The sequence below is a fragment of the Numida meleagris genome, chromosome 1 (assembly GCF_002078875.1).
Source record: "Numida meleagris isolate 19003 breed g44 Domestic line chromosome 1, NumMel1.0, whole genome shotgun sequence".
Lineage (NCBI taxonomy): Eukaryota > Metazoa > Chordata > Aves > Galliformes > Numididae > Numida > Numida meleagris.
In genome coordinates this window covers 122,628,017-122,643,836 of record NC_034409.1, presented here as the reverse complement: position 1 = coordinate 122,643,836, position 15,820 = coordinate 122,628,017, and positions in this window count along the sequence as shown.

Here is a 15,820-nt window from a genome sequence, read left to right as displayed (position 1 = left end):
GGCCGCCTGCCCCGCTGCCGGCTGCGGCCCTTGGCCCCCGGGTGGCGGGGCGGGGTGCGCGGCCTCCTGCTGCCGGCCACTGGCTCCAAGTAAAGCTACAGAGGCAGAATGAGGGCTGCGGTGGGCGTGCGGCCCGAGCCCGGCCGAGAGAGGGGAGAGGTGCGGGCTGGGACAGAGCGCCGTGTTCTTGTTTTCCGAACGCTAGAATTGTAACTGGAGTTGTAGCTTGGAACCGGGTGGCTCGCCAGTATTGATTTATTAGCTGGCTCGAACTAATTGGCGGCAGCTTGAGGCACAGTGCAGTAATTCGGTAGATTACCTTCTCGTAAAAGATAACGCTGCATAGAGGTAAGCAGAGCGGTACATTCCTTCGCTCAGTTTGACAAATACACGGCCTGCTACAAATTGCTGTCTGCTGCATTTCAGGATAGTGTTCTGCCGTTTCCTAGACCTGGGACGCGCAGTAGGGTCAGGTTTGGCCTCTTCATTTCGATTACAGTAAATCCGTATTGGCAGGTTTTGATCGAGTTATGCTCAGCCGATAAAGAATGTGCTATGACTTAAAACCTGTGGGAGTATGGAAACGTCTGCAGCGGGGCCGTCTGGTAAATACAGCTTCACTTTAAAGCCTTCGCCTAAAAATTTCCACGTCGAGTTACTGAACACAAGTGTCGGTATTCAAGGTGTCTGCAAAATAAGAAACATATGTCTCCGTGTATGCTTTTCTATATTAAACAATGTTTTTATAGTAAGTGAAAGTTGGACAAGGACAGTTTGAAACTCGGCCAGAGCTACCTTGCCAGAGCTATGCCTGGAATGTTAAGCAGGCCACAGAAACATTTAAGCGCAGCCTGGTTAAAGGCTGCAGCAATTTCAGCAATTCTTGCTCTCGCGCAATGATACATAGCAGTTTAAGTAGCCTAAATATTTACTGATGGGATCAAGATCTTTTGTTTCTTTGTTTAGACATACTTATGCATGCACGTATGTTTTGCTGATGTATTAAATACTTGCTGGTTGGCTTTCAATAGCACATTTTTTACAACCTACCTGTAGTTTCTAGTGTTCAGTTACTTGTAATGCTGTTTTGAGGGGAACTAATGACATAACAATCTGTCTGTGGCTTCCCTGCGTGCCATTCCTGCCATTGCATTTCAGAGGGTGCAGTTTCATCTTCTGCAATCTCCTACATATGGGTAACAAATAAAAAGATTTAGCAATTCACTGTGGTGTTTAAAGTTAGTTAGAATGTAGCACCATTCAACTTAAATAGCATTGTTAAAATTATGACTTTATTTTGAAAAAATAATTGGAGTGCCATACAGTGCTTGAAAATTTCTCTGAATACTTTGCAACAGTGTTTAAGCAGAGTTATTTTTCACACTGGGCAAGAATAGGCTGCAGAACAGTGATTGAGAAGTCTGCACTGGGGTTGGTAGAAAAGACATAATGTTTTCTCAAATGAACATCAGTAGTTCCTCCGGAATTCAAGTATCAGAAGCTAGTTTTAGTATTGCAGAATAGGCAAGCTATATATATTGAGAATAGGCAGCTATTGTTACTGTAGCAAGGTGTCCATTCTGCATAGAGAAAGGTGGCCACAGTCTTTTGGTTTCCATTGCAGCTGTTCAGATTCCTGGGGCAGTGGCAGAGTAGGGAAGGATCAGATTAGTTGTGTTCTGCCAGAGTTTGAGAAGGAAAGGTCAAAGCATCGGGGAAACGGTACTAAAGTTGTTTGTTTCTGTAAAAATAACTTGAAAAAGTGAGGGTTAGGGTAACATGCTTGTAGCTCAGCATTCTCTTTTTGGTAGTTGGGTGCCTTGTTTCTCTGTTCATGGAGCACTTTCATTTCTATCCAGGAGGAACTGGGCAGAACTATGGCACCTCAGGCCATGGTATGTATGTGCATGATCAGTGCTCTGCGAATCAGCGCCTCCAAGCTTTCCTATGGGCAGTAATCCTATAAGCATCCCCACAGGCTCTTCTTTCCCTGTAGCACACTTAGTATTTGTTTTTCTTTTTGGCATTCCCTTTGAGATTTCTCAGCCTTTTGTATAGTTAGATTAGTGCACTTAATATGAAGCAGTTATATGATTTAAGAAAAAAAATAAAAGCCCCATTGAAGCCAAGAGGAGAAGGAAGTACTAATTAGAGACATTAAAGAGGGAGAATTGTGCTGTGTGAAGGATTTGGGGATAGAGAGTGGAAAGGGGTAAAGAACACAGGAGTGGATGCCATGTGATTATTGTAGGGTAAAAAAAAAAAAAAGTGTAATAAATGAATAAAGAAAAGGGAGAATAGTGGGAGAGTGATAAGATGATCAGATTTGAAAAGCCGCTTATCTTTGGTATCAAATCAGTGGTTAGGCTGATGGAGATTGTTGTGTTGATCTGTATAGATTGCTGGGTGGCTGTCTGGCAGATCCCGTAGATCTTAACCTGGAACTGTTCAGTGCGTGCTTTCCACTTGTTGTAACAGTCTTTAATCTTAATAGATTGCAAGTTCTTCAAGGCAGCAAGTGACCTTTTTATCTCATGTTTGCACAACACTTGGTATATTGAGATGTAGGTCAATAACTGAGGGTTGTAAATGTTCTTATAAAAGACTGACTACATTTGTGGTTGATACTGATGATCCCGGTGGCACCACGTCTTACTACAGTTGCTGTTTGTTACAGGGCTGTGCTTTCAGGGGATTAGAGCTTAGCCAAAACTGCTGGGAGTTTGGCAAAAGTGTTCCATGATGAGATGTAGTGTTGTTTTTTCAGAGCAACACTAAGGAAGGTAAATTGTTTCCTTCAGCTTTTTAGCTTATTTGAAGATTTATGTGATTTGGAATGAGGCTTTTGAACTCTTAAGGTAAAGCAATGTTTTTTGCATGGATAAGTCATCCATTTTGGCCAGTTTGGGAGGCTTTGAAAAATTCATATGGGTTGGGTAAGGACTTGGATTTTTAGCCGCTACGTTTTGCAGAAGTTTCCTGCAAGCTGAACTGCTGATGGCTTAATTAAAACTGGGGAGATTTTCTGTCCTGTATCCTCAGCAATGATTTAATTCGGAGACCTAAGATCTGCTTAGTTTGGACTCAGGGGGGTGGAGCCTTGTAGAGGAGGTGAGTTGGAGCAAGGAGAATGGGAACAAGCAAGATTGGCCTTGGAATTTGACAGATGAGGGGATGTTTTGGTGGTAGGCTGCGGAGAGCAAAGCAATCTGGGGGTAGGGAGAAGGCACCTGAAGCCTGGGAAGCAAAAAGTAGGGGAACTGGCCTGAAAACCAGTAGGACAGAGAAAAACAGGTAAGTGGAAACCGGTCTGGTGAGGGTTCAGGGTATGAGGGTGTCAGCTCTTTTCTTGGCTGTGCAGGGAACCCCAAGGGAAAAGGAGCACTGAAGTCTCAAGAGCCAGAAAACGTGAGTGGAAGGAAGCCTGCAGAGTCTAGGTGGAGAGAAGAAGAATTGGAAAGGGAAGGATAGGAAGTAGGTGTGAAGTGTGAGGCAGGGGTCGAGAGGTGTAAGATATGCTGGGCAAGGAGACTGATGAAAAATCCACGTTATGGAAAGTGGAAATAGCAGGAACTGCTTGTGGGCTTGAAAGGAGGTGTCAGCTTGAGGAAATCAGTAGGCAGGTACATGTTATCAGAGGTGAACTGTAGAAGAGCGTGAGGAAGTGGGTAGTGGACAGAAAAGTCCAGAAGTTCTGACTGTTTTTCCAAAACTATTCCAGGGTTCCTCATTCTCATCATATATTTGCTCTATTACTCAGTTTGCATCTTTCTGTGAAGCAGGACAGAAGCTGTCACTGCTATCTACTTGAGTAATCTGGTAATTAATGTTAACAGCAAGTGGCAAAGCGAGGTGTGATGCCGTGTGATGTGGTTTCTCTTTCTGCAGTTTGGTTTTATAAAGGAATATGAGATTGCAAATGAGAAGCTTGAATCAAAGGATATTTATGCCAGATATTCAAAGCTGGAAAATTCCAGATTGAATTTGCTTAGCTATTACTGCTTTTGTATTAAGTGAGCATTTTTAGTGATAAACATCTACATACATTTTCTTGCCTTACTTGACACGTGGAGAGGAGCAACTCTGAAGACAGATCAGGGCTGGGAAATGAAATAGGTTGGGGTGGATACTCAAACTTTTGCCAAGACTGAAAGAAGTGACTCTCTAGTAAGGCAGAGGGTCTTTTGGAGCACCCGCGTGTGATACTGTCAGAAGGGCAGTGGCCTCTTTGTAAAGGCAAGAGAGTATCTGCTAGAATGTTGGACTATATCTGTCCAGCCAGCAGTACTCAGCAGCCCACTGACAATCAGAAGAATCATTTAAATCAAGATTTTTTCACAGTGCTTCTGTAGCTTGGGCTTCAAGTCCTGCACCATGAATTACAGTTAGTGTCATTCATCATTTTCATTCATAGAATGATAGAATACCCCGAATTGAGAGGGTCCCATACAGATCATCAAGTCCAACTCTTGCATCCACACAAGACCACCCATAAATCAGACCGTAGAGATGAAGGCAACAGCATAGATCGTACCACTACCATTTTAGAAAGTATGCTTCGCGTTCTTATATACTTTGAGACTTCTCTTGTCCGCTTCCTTTTTATTGTATTTTAATTGTCACCTGCATTTGCTCACATTTGTGTTTTGAACTGATACTATTTGCAGAATGGGAAGAAAACAAAGTAAGTGTTGATCACTCTGAAAACATGTTGATGGGACGGATTTAAGTCACGTGCTTTCTTTGACTGTGTGGTACCAACTGTTCATGACAAAAAGTAATTTATAGGGTGCAGAAAAGTATGTTTTGAAGCGATGCTTGAAAATAATTACAGGGAAACAGGTTGCGATTGCGTACATTTACTCTAAGTTGTCAGTGCTAAGCTTATGAGGGATGAAGATGGTTGTCCAAAAACAAAACAAAAAGAATTGAATGAGTATGGATCTGGAAGATATGCTGTCCCATGCGAGCTGAAGAGGTGTTTAAGAAGTGGTTTGAGAACTGATTGTAGGAAGAGATGATACCTGAGACTGCAGAGCTCTTTTGTTTGGTAGATTTACAATAATGTCTGACAGTTAGAAGTTGAAAACAGAAATGCAATATGTTTTTAATAATGAGGGAGATTAAACGTTGGAATAGTTTTTCTAGTCTCTTAGCTCTTTAGATGAAACTTTCTAATTCAATGGTTTTCTGCCTAAGTCAGCTATCAGTTGAAGCCGCGTTGTCTGTGAGCATCTATTTTTACTGCCTCCACTGCACGATACATCTCCTGACCTATATATAATGTATCTAGCTAAATATATTCATATGGACTGGGAGAGCAGCCATCCTCTCATTAGAAAGTGGAGAGTTTGTCTGCCTGCTTGTTCCTCTGAGCACAGCAAGGAAGAAATCCAGTTTACCTCTGTCACTTGAGACACCTGGGACACTGCAGTTGCATTGTTTGGTTACTCCAAGCTTGCAGTAAATACAGTGTACTTGATAGAATTTTTATTAAAAACAGCGCATACAAAGTTCTACTTGAGCTCCAGATGTTTTGAATTTTCTGTGCAAATGTCAAGGCTGGATGCAGCCACGCTGAGGATGGGAAAGCTGCATGGCTGTGTGGCTGCTCTCTGGCATCTGGCTGGGAACACGGGTGCAGCATGGGGCAGTAGGAAGGGGCTGCACTACCCCGATCCATCTGTATGTACTTGTGTTCTGATTTTTGTTGAAAATAGTTCAGTAATATATTTAAAGGTGTATTGTGGCTGACATTTATTTGGAAAGTGTCGTGTATGGATGCCATGATCAACCTATCTGTTTGCCTTTTCAGAAGAGAGATGTGTTTGTATGTCTTGTTTTGTCATAACGGCCGGTAGGTTTTCAAATAGGCAGGTATTTAACTTTTATATAGGGACTTGCATGAAGTTATTTATGATTAAAAATAAGCATAAGTGCAAGTGTCTCAAAATTAATGTTGGTGCTAGGTGTGTATTCAAGCTTAGTCTTTGCTTTTGACTGTTAGATTCTGATAGCAAGTAATTGTTAATGACCCTGTTCGTTGGAAAAAATTTAAAATTTTATTATTTTTTCTCAATCTCATCTCACTGAATTGGATATTTTTCAAAATTAGTTGTTAATTTCTTTTGAGATTTATGTTGCTTTGGAAAAGCAATGTCTGTATGAAGTGAGCATTCATATTTTCTGGTAGACTGTTCTTGTAATACAGCATTGTCAGAAATGAGTGCTACGCCTCCAGTCATTGAGGATTATAAAAGCTTTTGTATTACTTCAATATCTTGGAAAGTAGCGGTGGGAGGCATCCATTCTTTCTTCCTAAAAATGAAAGGTTTTCAGTCTATCTCAATGGAAGTTAATTATTATTTAACTATTTTTTTTTTCTGGCTAAAATACATATACTTTGAAAACCTAGGTAGCATAAATCTGCAAGACTAAGTCACGTCTGCTAAAGCATCCAAGCAGCTATTCAGCCAAGATTACCTCATTAACAAAGAGCATTGTTAAGCTTTCTAAGGCTTTGTTAAAGGTGAAGGTTGTTTCTTTCTTTCTTTTTTTTTTTTTTTTTTTTTTTTTTTTGCTGAGGGTATATAGTTTTTGCTGGCTTCTAAATGGATGTATTTTCAGCAATTAGATAGTGAATGCAGACACCTGCCTTATTGTGTTTGTGTGCTGCCTTGAAAGGACTAAATTAGGGCTTGTAACTTCATTGTGCTGCAGCAATACAATGGCACGTGTCCTATGGGCTTATTCTTGAAGGGGTCTGTGGCTGCCTTACTTTTCAGTTGGATCTGATAAACTGAGGGACCTTCATCTGTTGCACCTTGTTAGTGCTCAGAACTACCAGAAAAGTACTTTACTCTTTCTTCTATGTATAAATCAATCTATATCTGGCTTAATATAGGCATGGTGTTGTGTTTGCTGTTATTAAACACCACCAATCCTTGTCAAAGGAAAATTAGGTGTTTGCATTAATGCCTTCTAAAGGGAGCACCTGCTTTTCAGGATCTATGATCTGCACAGCAAGATTTGAAATGTCATGAGGCTGGGGCAGGCCCTTCAGTTCTGTTGTATGGAGAAAAAAAGTCATTTAGGTTTGGATTCTAATAACAAATTTAGTTTGAGATAAGTTTTTTTAATTGAACGTAAATGTAGTGACAGCACTACGCAAACATAGGGACAAATAACTTGTAGGTGATAAAATTAGAAACATACATATAACATACAAAGTCCTCTTAACAAGTACCATAGAAGTGTCTGTTAAATACGATGTTGGTTTATAATTTTATGGTGGTTACTGGAAGGTAGAACTTTGTAAAGTTGCATGTGAGGCTGAACAGAAGTATTTTGCTGGTATTTTGGTGAAACAAAGTAAAACTAATACTTTTTCTGCCCAGAGTTAAAAATAGAACTTCCTGAATGTCTTATCTGCTACAGATGTGACTGCTCACATTCACCAGCAAAGCTGGGCAGTATCACAGCTTTATGTAATCTCCAGCTTGTTTCTGGCTGCAAGAAGCTGACTGAAGAGAACATCCTTCCTGTAGGTACTTTTCCTACCTCCCATTGCAGAGCAGGGTGCGTGCTCAGCAAGGTTTTGCAATCCAGCACCAAAGAGCGGGTGGTTACCTGCTTTACCTGCTGTCAAAAGCAGCGTGTTCTCCCCTCCATCCCCATGGTCTTGTACCTCTTGCACTGGTACTGGTGCATATCCAACCTCGCGGAAAGCACAGCTGGCAAAAATAAACTGTTGAGCCTTGCATTTTTCTCTTTTTGGGGAGAGTGAGTTTTGGCCGGTTTAGCTCCTGGAGCTGACTTGCCTCCAGGGCAGATGGATATTTAAATAGCTTATAGCAATTAAGTTTAATTCAGTAGGGAATTGACTTAGGTAAAAGTGATGAGTCAGTTTTAAACCCTCTCGAGTAAATCCTTTTTGTGAGGATTCGCTTTTTCAAATGTAAGACAGATGTATAAAAACCAACAGAAGTACTGTAAATGGGTTTCACAGTAACTTCCTCCACTGGGTAATAGCTGTTGAAATGGCTGTTTGGAAGTGTAGAGAGGGTATGTGTCCAATAGAACTGATTTGGGTTTCCGGTAGCAGTTTGAAAGTGCTCAGAAGGGTTGGTGAAATTGGTGGTGAGTGTTGCTACTGCTGGCAGAGAATGAGGGATCAGATGGGGATCCAGGGAGGGTGATGGCTGTGCAGTGCCTCCGAAGTGCATGAGTGAGCTGGATCTGAGGTAGGGTGGGGGGTGGCAGGATGTGGAGAACCTCCAAGGAGGGTCTCAGCCTGGTGTGGAGACATAGGGTGCTTGGGGCAGGGAGTAGAGAGAAAAGGCACGGTGAGGAGATAGCAAAACAACGTGGCTGTTGGAAGGGCTTGGAAGGTGGCTTCATCATCAGTGTTTTGGGCTACTGCTGATCAAAAGGCAGTATGACTGGGGTATTTTTAAGGGATCTGCATGGATCAAAGTTGAAATTTCCAGGCTGAAGAGGAGGAGGCTGTAGTGCTGGAAATACATGATGTGCAAGGCTTTTGGCTCTCTGCTTATGGAGAAGAGCAGGAACTCTTATGCCATAGTTTTATCTGGCTACCAGTCCTGAGCCTGTGGAGATGGAGTCCTGGTTTCTAACTGTTCATCATTGGGAGGGAATAGGGATATAGGTTTTGTTCTGCGGTGCTCTGAGGGTCTTAATAGTTCCTTGATTCTATCCCGGTAGAAGAATTAATTTGAAGTTGGTGGACTCCATGCTAAAAATGAGGAGAGCAGCTGCTAAAAGTTGGTGTATCTGTTGCTTTTCATGGCACGTTCAATCATTTCAGCCAGCCATTTAATACAGCTCCTACCTAATGATGCTTGCTTGAGGCTTTGCATTTTCCAGTAAGCTGGAGTATTCCTCAGTTTGTCTTTTTCTACCTATCTTTTTGTGAGTTTTGTTTTGCTAGAGTAGGAAGGTCTCGTGCATCCACTGATGAGTCTGCTGTGTCCGCTGGTAGTGGGCTGGAGATGCTGCTCTGTTAGCTCTCTGGTGAATGGAGCTGATCCCTGCCAGGGGCTGAATTAGTGACTATCCAAAACTGAAGTTACTGCTGCTTGGGCTTTTTTCTTTTTTCCATTTTTGTTTTTGAAGTCTTTTCTATTTTGGGATATTTAATTGGCACTGGGACAAAGATAAAGTACAGTGATATCAACTCCCTTGAACTGGCAGTAGAGATTCAAAAGCTATCTTTCGTAGCTTTCTGAAAGAATTATTTTCAAGATGAAATATGCATAGAGAATGTTGTTGAAACTATTTTGATTTATATTGTACTTAGGCTGAAGCTTTTTCATACGTACAGGATTAGGATTGTTTATGGCAAAATGCAAAGTTTGATATCGAGTTGAAAACGTAATATTTTAGGGTTGATTTATTTAATATTGGATTGGAGTTTAAACAGCTAAAAATGAGTCTTTTTTTAACCTTAATACACAATGCATTCTTAGAAAGAGTGGCTTACCCGTGCTTGGGAAAGCAGCTGAAATACTGCATGACCGTCTAATTCTGTAGCATAAACAAATTGTGACGCACTTCTCAAAGGAGGACACAGTCCAAAGCTGGACTTGAACACATTCTTAGAAGAGAACTTCAGAGTAAAAACTAAACTAACATTTTCATTTTCTTTTTGGCAATATAGGGATAATTTGCAGATGGAAAAACTATTTTGCATGTTTAGAAGTTGCTGTTTAAGCACTTGTGTGTCTTTTGTTTCCCTCCATCTTTTGGTTAAAACTAAGACTTGTAATATTAAATGTATGATATGGTATACAGATAAAAGTCTCTGAAACACAAACTTTAAAATAAATTAACCTCAAACCCCAAGAAAATGTGATTAAAGGAGCATCACGACTGTTGGTCGTGGGTCAGTTGGAGAAATATCTGTCTAACTAGTCTGTGAGAGCGACTGATGAGAAACACAAATTAGCCTGTTGATTATCCATTATGAGCTGGAGAAATACAAGCTGACTTGTCCTTTATAGAATAAAACTGAACATGCATTTAGAGTCTTCACCAGTAAGTAATTTGTCAAATTTCAGTTAAAAAAACCTGCATGTTTGTACTGCGATGTACTGAGTGATGACATCCATTTAAGAACTTTGTGTTGGTTTGAGTCGTCTTACCGTAGCTTTTCCACCAGCTCATAGTTTATTCAAGGGAAGACCTTGTGCTCTTGTGGTTATGGCTGTACTGAGATCTGTGATAAATAGGCACCATGTGCTCAAGACTCTGCATGGACGTTTGATTTCTGTGTTTAGTGTAGCTGCTCAGATGGGCCAGTGAAGTTACACAACTGTTTGTTTAGAAAAATGTTTACTAGTACCAGCTTGCAGAACAGATGGTCTAATTTTTTGTATGTCTCAAGATTCCTTCTTGAATACAGTCCTTCCCTAAATCCTTCCTCAAATACAGCTATGGGTATGAGCTTCGATTTTTTTCATTTGATCAAAAACCAACAAACCAAGAAAACCAGGTACTTTTGGATCAGCTGTACTTCTGCATCCAGACTGCTAGCCATAATTTTATGTATTAATCAAAAGAAGATCCAATATAGGTAGGAGTCTAAAACTATGAGATTTCTTAAGTCTTTTGCGTTGGTCAAGGGGAGTGTGCGCAGAGACGAGGCACGGGAGGTCCCAGTGCTTGTCCTGCTCCTGTCTGTCTCATTGTTTGCATCTAACAGTTCTCCGTGCTTTGGCACTGTTGCACACTGGTTCAGCTAAATTTTTCCTCGACTTCCCATTAAGCCATGCAATGCATTGAATTTAACAACTATTTTCTTTCATCGTATTGAATAGCTAGCTTCAGTTAAGTCCCTTTGAATTGATTTGCAGTGCGGAGTACGCTTGCTGTCCTTGAAGCGTGCTGGTTTCGTGCCTTCTCAGGATGGTGGTGTTGAAGGGGGGAAGTTAACCACTGAACTGCATTGGGTTTTATTTGTTTTGGTTTGTTTTTGTTTTGAATAGGGCAGGCTTTTTTTTTTCCTCCAAGATATTATGAAACAAAAATTCTTCTAGTCCATGGACACGTATCCAAACACAAATATGTAGGAATGAGGAGGTGAATGTTTTGTGCGATGTTATTTAATCATCTGCAATTTCAGCTGTAGCCTCAATGCTTCTGTTTTAGTAGCCATTATTCTCTCTCACTTGACAATTCCAAAAGTTGGAGTTAGGAAATGGTCTGTGGAAGTTTTGCTGAGCCATGATCATTTAAAAAAAGAAAAAAGAGGACCAAAAAAAAGGACTGTAGATCATACTGTTTTCTATCATTGACTGTGAACAGCAATTAAGAACCTCCTAATCATTTGTACTCAGTCTGTTCTTACGGATTCAAGGGTAAGGAATGATCCACTGTTTTCACTTGTAATGCATTTGCAAATATGATAAATGTGGGAATGTTGGCGTGGTTTTTGATATCTGAACTTTTATCTCCTAAGAGTGTCATGTGCTTAAGAAAAAAAAAAAAGTTTTCTCAGAAGTGCGTTTTAAAAAATGTGAGCATTTAAGCAATCTTTAGATGTAAACCTGATGGCTCATGCTAAGCCAAGTTACAGGATATCTGTCTGTGACTCAGTAAAAGCCAAAAACACCAGATGGTGCATATGGATGAGCTTTCATTATTTTTAAGCGTTGATATCATTTATGACAATATCCTAGAAATCTGACATTAAATGAAACTCCAGTGATTATAGGGAACAGTCCATTTTTGTAAACCTTCCACTGAAACCTGAAGTGCCCCATATAGAAAGCTCGGTACAGGTACAGACAAACTTCTCGTACTGCAGGAGGCTGTAACACGTGTTGGGTTGGTTAATTCTGGGAGTAATCTTGTAGATCAGTTCATGCCTGTTTGTGGCTTCTGTTTGGTAAGAGGGATGATGGAGCTGGTTGTGTTCTCTGGACATCAGCCTGCTAGGAGTGAGCTGAGTCCTCTCAGCTTGCACAACATCTGCCAAGCAACTTGAAGGCGATGATATGTTTTCATTACTGTCCTTACTATTGACCAGGTCTCAGTTCATATCCTTGGATTAGGGACTTAATTGCTTTCTTTGGAAGCCTTTTGGCCGTTACCTGATTATTTTGGAATTAGTATCTGAATTGATTATGTTGTGTGTTTTTTTCCTAACACCTTACATTTAAGGGCTTCAGAATTTTTAAAAAGTCCTGTTGTTAAAGCACAACTGTGTCATACTATCACTAAAACTTACTCTAATAAACTTTTGGAATCTCCTTTGTGTAATTACATACTGTGAATGAACATCTGGGGTTTTTGAAGTTATGAGCCTACGACTGATTGCCCACATTGTTCTTCAGATAACTGGCTTGTTCCTTCCTTGGAGTCTGTTGATAAAGAAAATCATGTTTATTCTTGACCTTAATCACAACCATAGGTTTCTTCACACTTGGAAGCCATGGAGCATTTCTAAAAGGCTCTTCTGTCCTCTTTAAGAATAAATTAGCCTCTATCTGAAGCTCTGGTTCCATTAGAAACACCCCAAAACTGCGGACAGTGTCCTGGCTGTGGAAACTCTTTCCCCACCCTCCAGTTCATGAATGGTGTTCTTCAGAATGCAGCTCTGTGAGGATCATATGCTCATTTTTCTGTCTTTGACTGTTTACATACATAGTCTGGAGCTTATTCCTCAAACTGGATGAGGATTTTCGTACTAGTACCCATACACAGATATTTTTAGAATTTGTCTACTGTGAAGAAAAAAAAGTCAAGGTGTTATAAAGGTTAATAGGCTCTTTCCGTAGGTTTATTTTTTGCTGTTAGCAGTTTCCATTAAAAAGTGAAATAGTTACCTTTTGCTGTGATTTCTGTCTGGAGTTAGGAATAGTTCCCTTTTTTTTTCTCCTGATCAGTGAAGATGGTCAAATGTCCGCATTTCTATGAGAGTAAATCCCCGATAGCTGTCAGAGCACTTCACTTAAAGAATTTTGAAACATTTTAAGACATGACACTTGGTATAAATTAAAACAGAAAAAGTCTTTTTTTTTTTTAAGTTGGAAATCTGTGCTATGAATAGAATGCTAATACTGGAGATTTCTCTTGAATCCACATTTTACGCATTTTATATACTCTCTATATGCTAGTAGGCATGCTTTTAAAATTCTGCTTTTTTTTTTTTTTTTTCCACAGTAAAAATAGCTTGCTGCTTATTGAAAAACAAGGCAGACCTGTGCCTCAAAATCCAAATGAAACTGCTGCTTAGCTGAGGCTCTAAAGAGGGCATTTATATGTTGTGGAATGAATGGCATGCCTGCGCTAGCTCCCGCGGGCCAGATATTTCCAAGGTATCAGACAGAGCTGTATGTACTGCTGTCTTCCCCCTTCGGATAGCATGGCTTCTCCCTCAGCAAAGGCTGAAGGATCCCTTGCTGCATTGGGAGGAAAGGGGTGGGCAGGGGGAACGGAGGACGGATGGAAAATACCTAGTGAGGTAATCGTATGTGTTAAATTTCTCATTTTTATTTCTTTTTTTCCACTCAAACTGTCCTGTGATAGTTTGTAGGCTCCTTGTATTTGCAAGTTGGTGTTGTTTTTTAATCACTGTTCTTTGAGCAGCGTAGCTAGGAATTTCCTGTTCACGTTTTACTACAATGGTTTGTTTAAAATGACAGACCGCAGTCTTTTTCCTGACCTAAAACTAGATTAGCCTTGAATGTTGGAGAAGTCAGACAAATAAAGAGGACAGGCGGTATTTGCTTATGTCATGGAGGGTGGCCTTTTAACCGGGCTCAGTTGTATCAAATACCACAAGTCACGTTTCTTAAATATTTATTAAGACAAATAAACACAGTTATTGTATGAACTGGCGAGTCTCCAAATTCCTATCTCTTTGATTCTCATGGGTGGGTCACTTTTAATCAGAAGAAATACTTTTAATAAAGACTTAGATATTTACTGGATGGCCGAATCCAGGGTTAACTCAGTTCTCCCCTCTCCCCCTGTTGTTATATTTACAAAATGCAACAAAACAATCATCAGCAAAGTTCAAGTTACAAAACATGGTGGCAAAACACTCAGGAAACGCTGAAAATGGGAACAAACCTGTAGTTTCTCAGTGCCTCTGGTGCCTGTTTTAAAGAAGCAGTGTAATCTTCCCATGTATCACCATAAGTTAGCTTTCAAATCTGGGGAGAAGAATAGCTCTCAAGCCCAACGGTGTTCAGTTCAGAAGGAACTGCAGCATCCTTATACAGCTTCTGTTTATTTAGGACAAGTTCCTTGTATAACAGTGCTAATGCATGCGAGCTGCACACCTGTGTGGATGGAGCAGTACAGGTAATACTGCTGTTGATTTTTATCTGGAAAGAGATCAAATCTCAGTGTTTAAAAACAAAGCACGACTCCCACTTTAGATTTTTAGTTTACAAAAAACCTACCATAGAATGAATTGCACCGTGGCATGGCAGAAGAATTTTGTGCAGTTCTGGAGGGATGGTGCATTGACTGGCCTAAGGGGGGCTGCAGAGTGTCAGACTCCTGAATGTGCACTTGATACAGTGCTCTTAGGTATTTTCAATGCAAGGATGTCTGTGCAAATGTGCATGTAAAATTCCGATAAACATGCTAAATTAATTTTCAAGCTGGGAGATGTCAGATTTGTGAAGCTGTGGTGTCTGTAGCTGATATGACACACAGGCATGTCATTACAAGGGTGTTGCCAGTTAAAATACTCAGCTGTTATGGTATTTCCAGCTTAGCATCTAACTTTGTTCCACCCAGCAAACAGTCACATAAATAGGACTAGCTGTGGATTTTTAAAGGAAATATTTAATGTATTTTTAAAGAAAATAACTTCTGGAAGGGAAAATATTTGGGTAGTTTGCACGTGAATGTCTAGGGTAGGGCAGGGAGATGCCTTGCAGGATACCAAACTTGCTGTGCTAAAGAAGCTTGCAGTGGATGTGGAAAATGTCACCGTTTATATAAATCAGGTATTTCCGTGAGTCCCGGAACTAACGAAGCCTGGTTTCCTGTGGATTTGTGTCTTACGGCTGATTGACTTAAGCGTCTGGGAAGGTGAAGGTTCTGCTGGATGCTTTTTTTGCCTTGCATTTGGGGTATTTGCATCCACTTGCTCCCTAGTGGATTTTCTGATACCTGAGGAGGTGTGAGCATGAGCTTCTCGCTTGCTGGGCCCCCTGCGTGCTTCAAGCTCCATAAGTATTTGAATTGCTAGGGGGCTTTCAGCAAAATTTGCAGCTGATTGAAGGAATAAAAGCCAAACAGACTTCTAACAGTACTATTACAAAAAAATTGCATATCCATATTTCGGTAGGAAAACGGATTCCAAGACCTTGATGTGTATACGGGTGTATATATACATATATATAATGTCTCTACCTGCTAGCTTTTGGTAGCCAATTAATTGAAACAAAAGCCAAATCCTAAAACCAAACTACATTTCCGTCTTTTTCTTGAATAATAAGAGCTATAATTAATTAATATAAACAGATTTTGAAATTACATTGTGCCACATCTTATGGTATAAGCTTGGCTATAACCATTCTGTGGAGTGTGTGTTCACGTGGTTGTGTTGTTACCAAAGAAAGGACAAATGTAAGCTTCCTCTGTAGCTGTTGGGCTGCGTGACCTGTGCTGTCCTGCCAGACTTTTTGGTCTGGTTTTCCTCAGGTGTGAGCAAGCAAGGCAACCTGAAGAAGAGATCTGGAGTCCCGCAGCAGATTTGCTGGTGAAACACCTGTTGTTAATGAACCTCCTGGAACTGCCAGCAGCCCATGCTTGTCCCTGTGGATCAAAGGGGTAT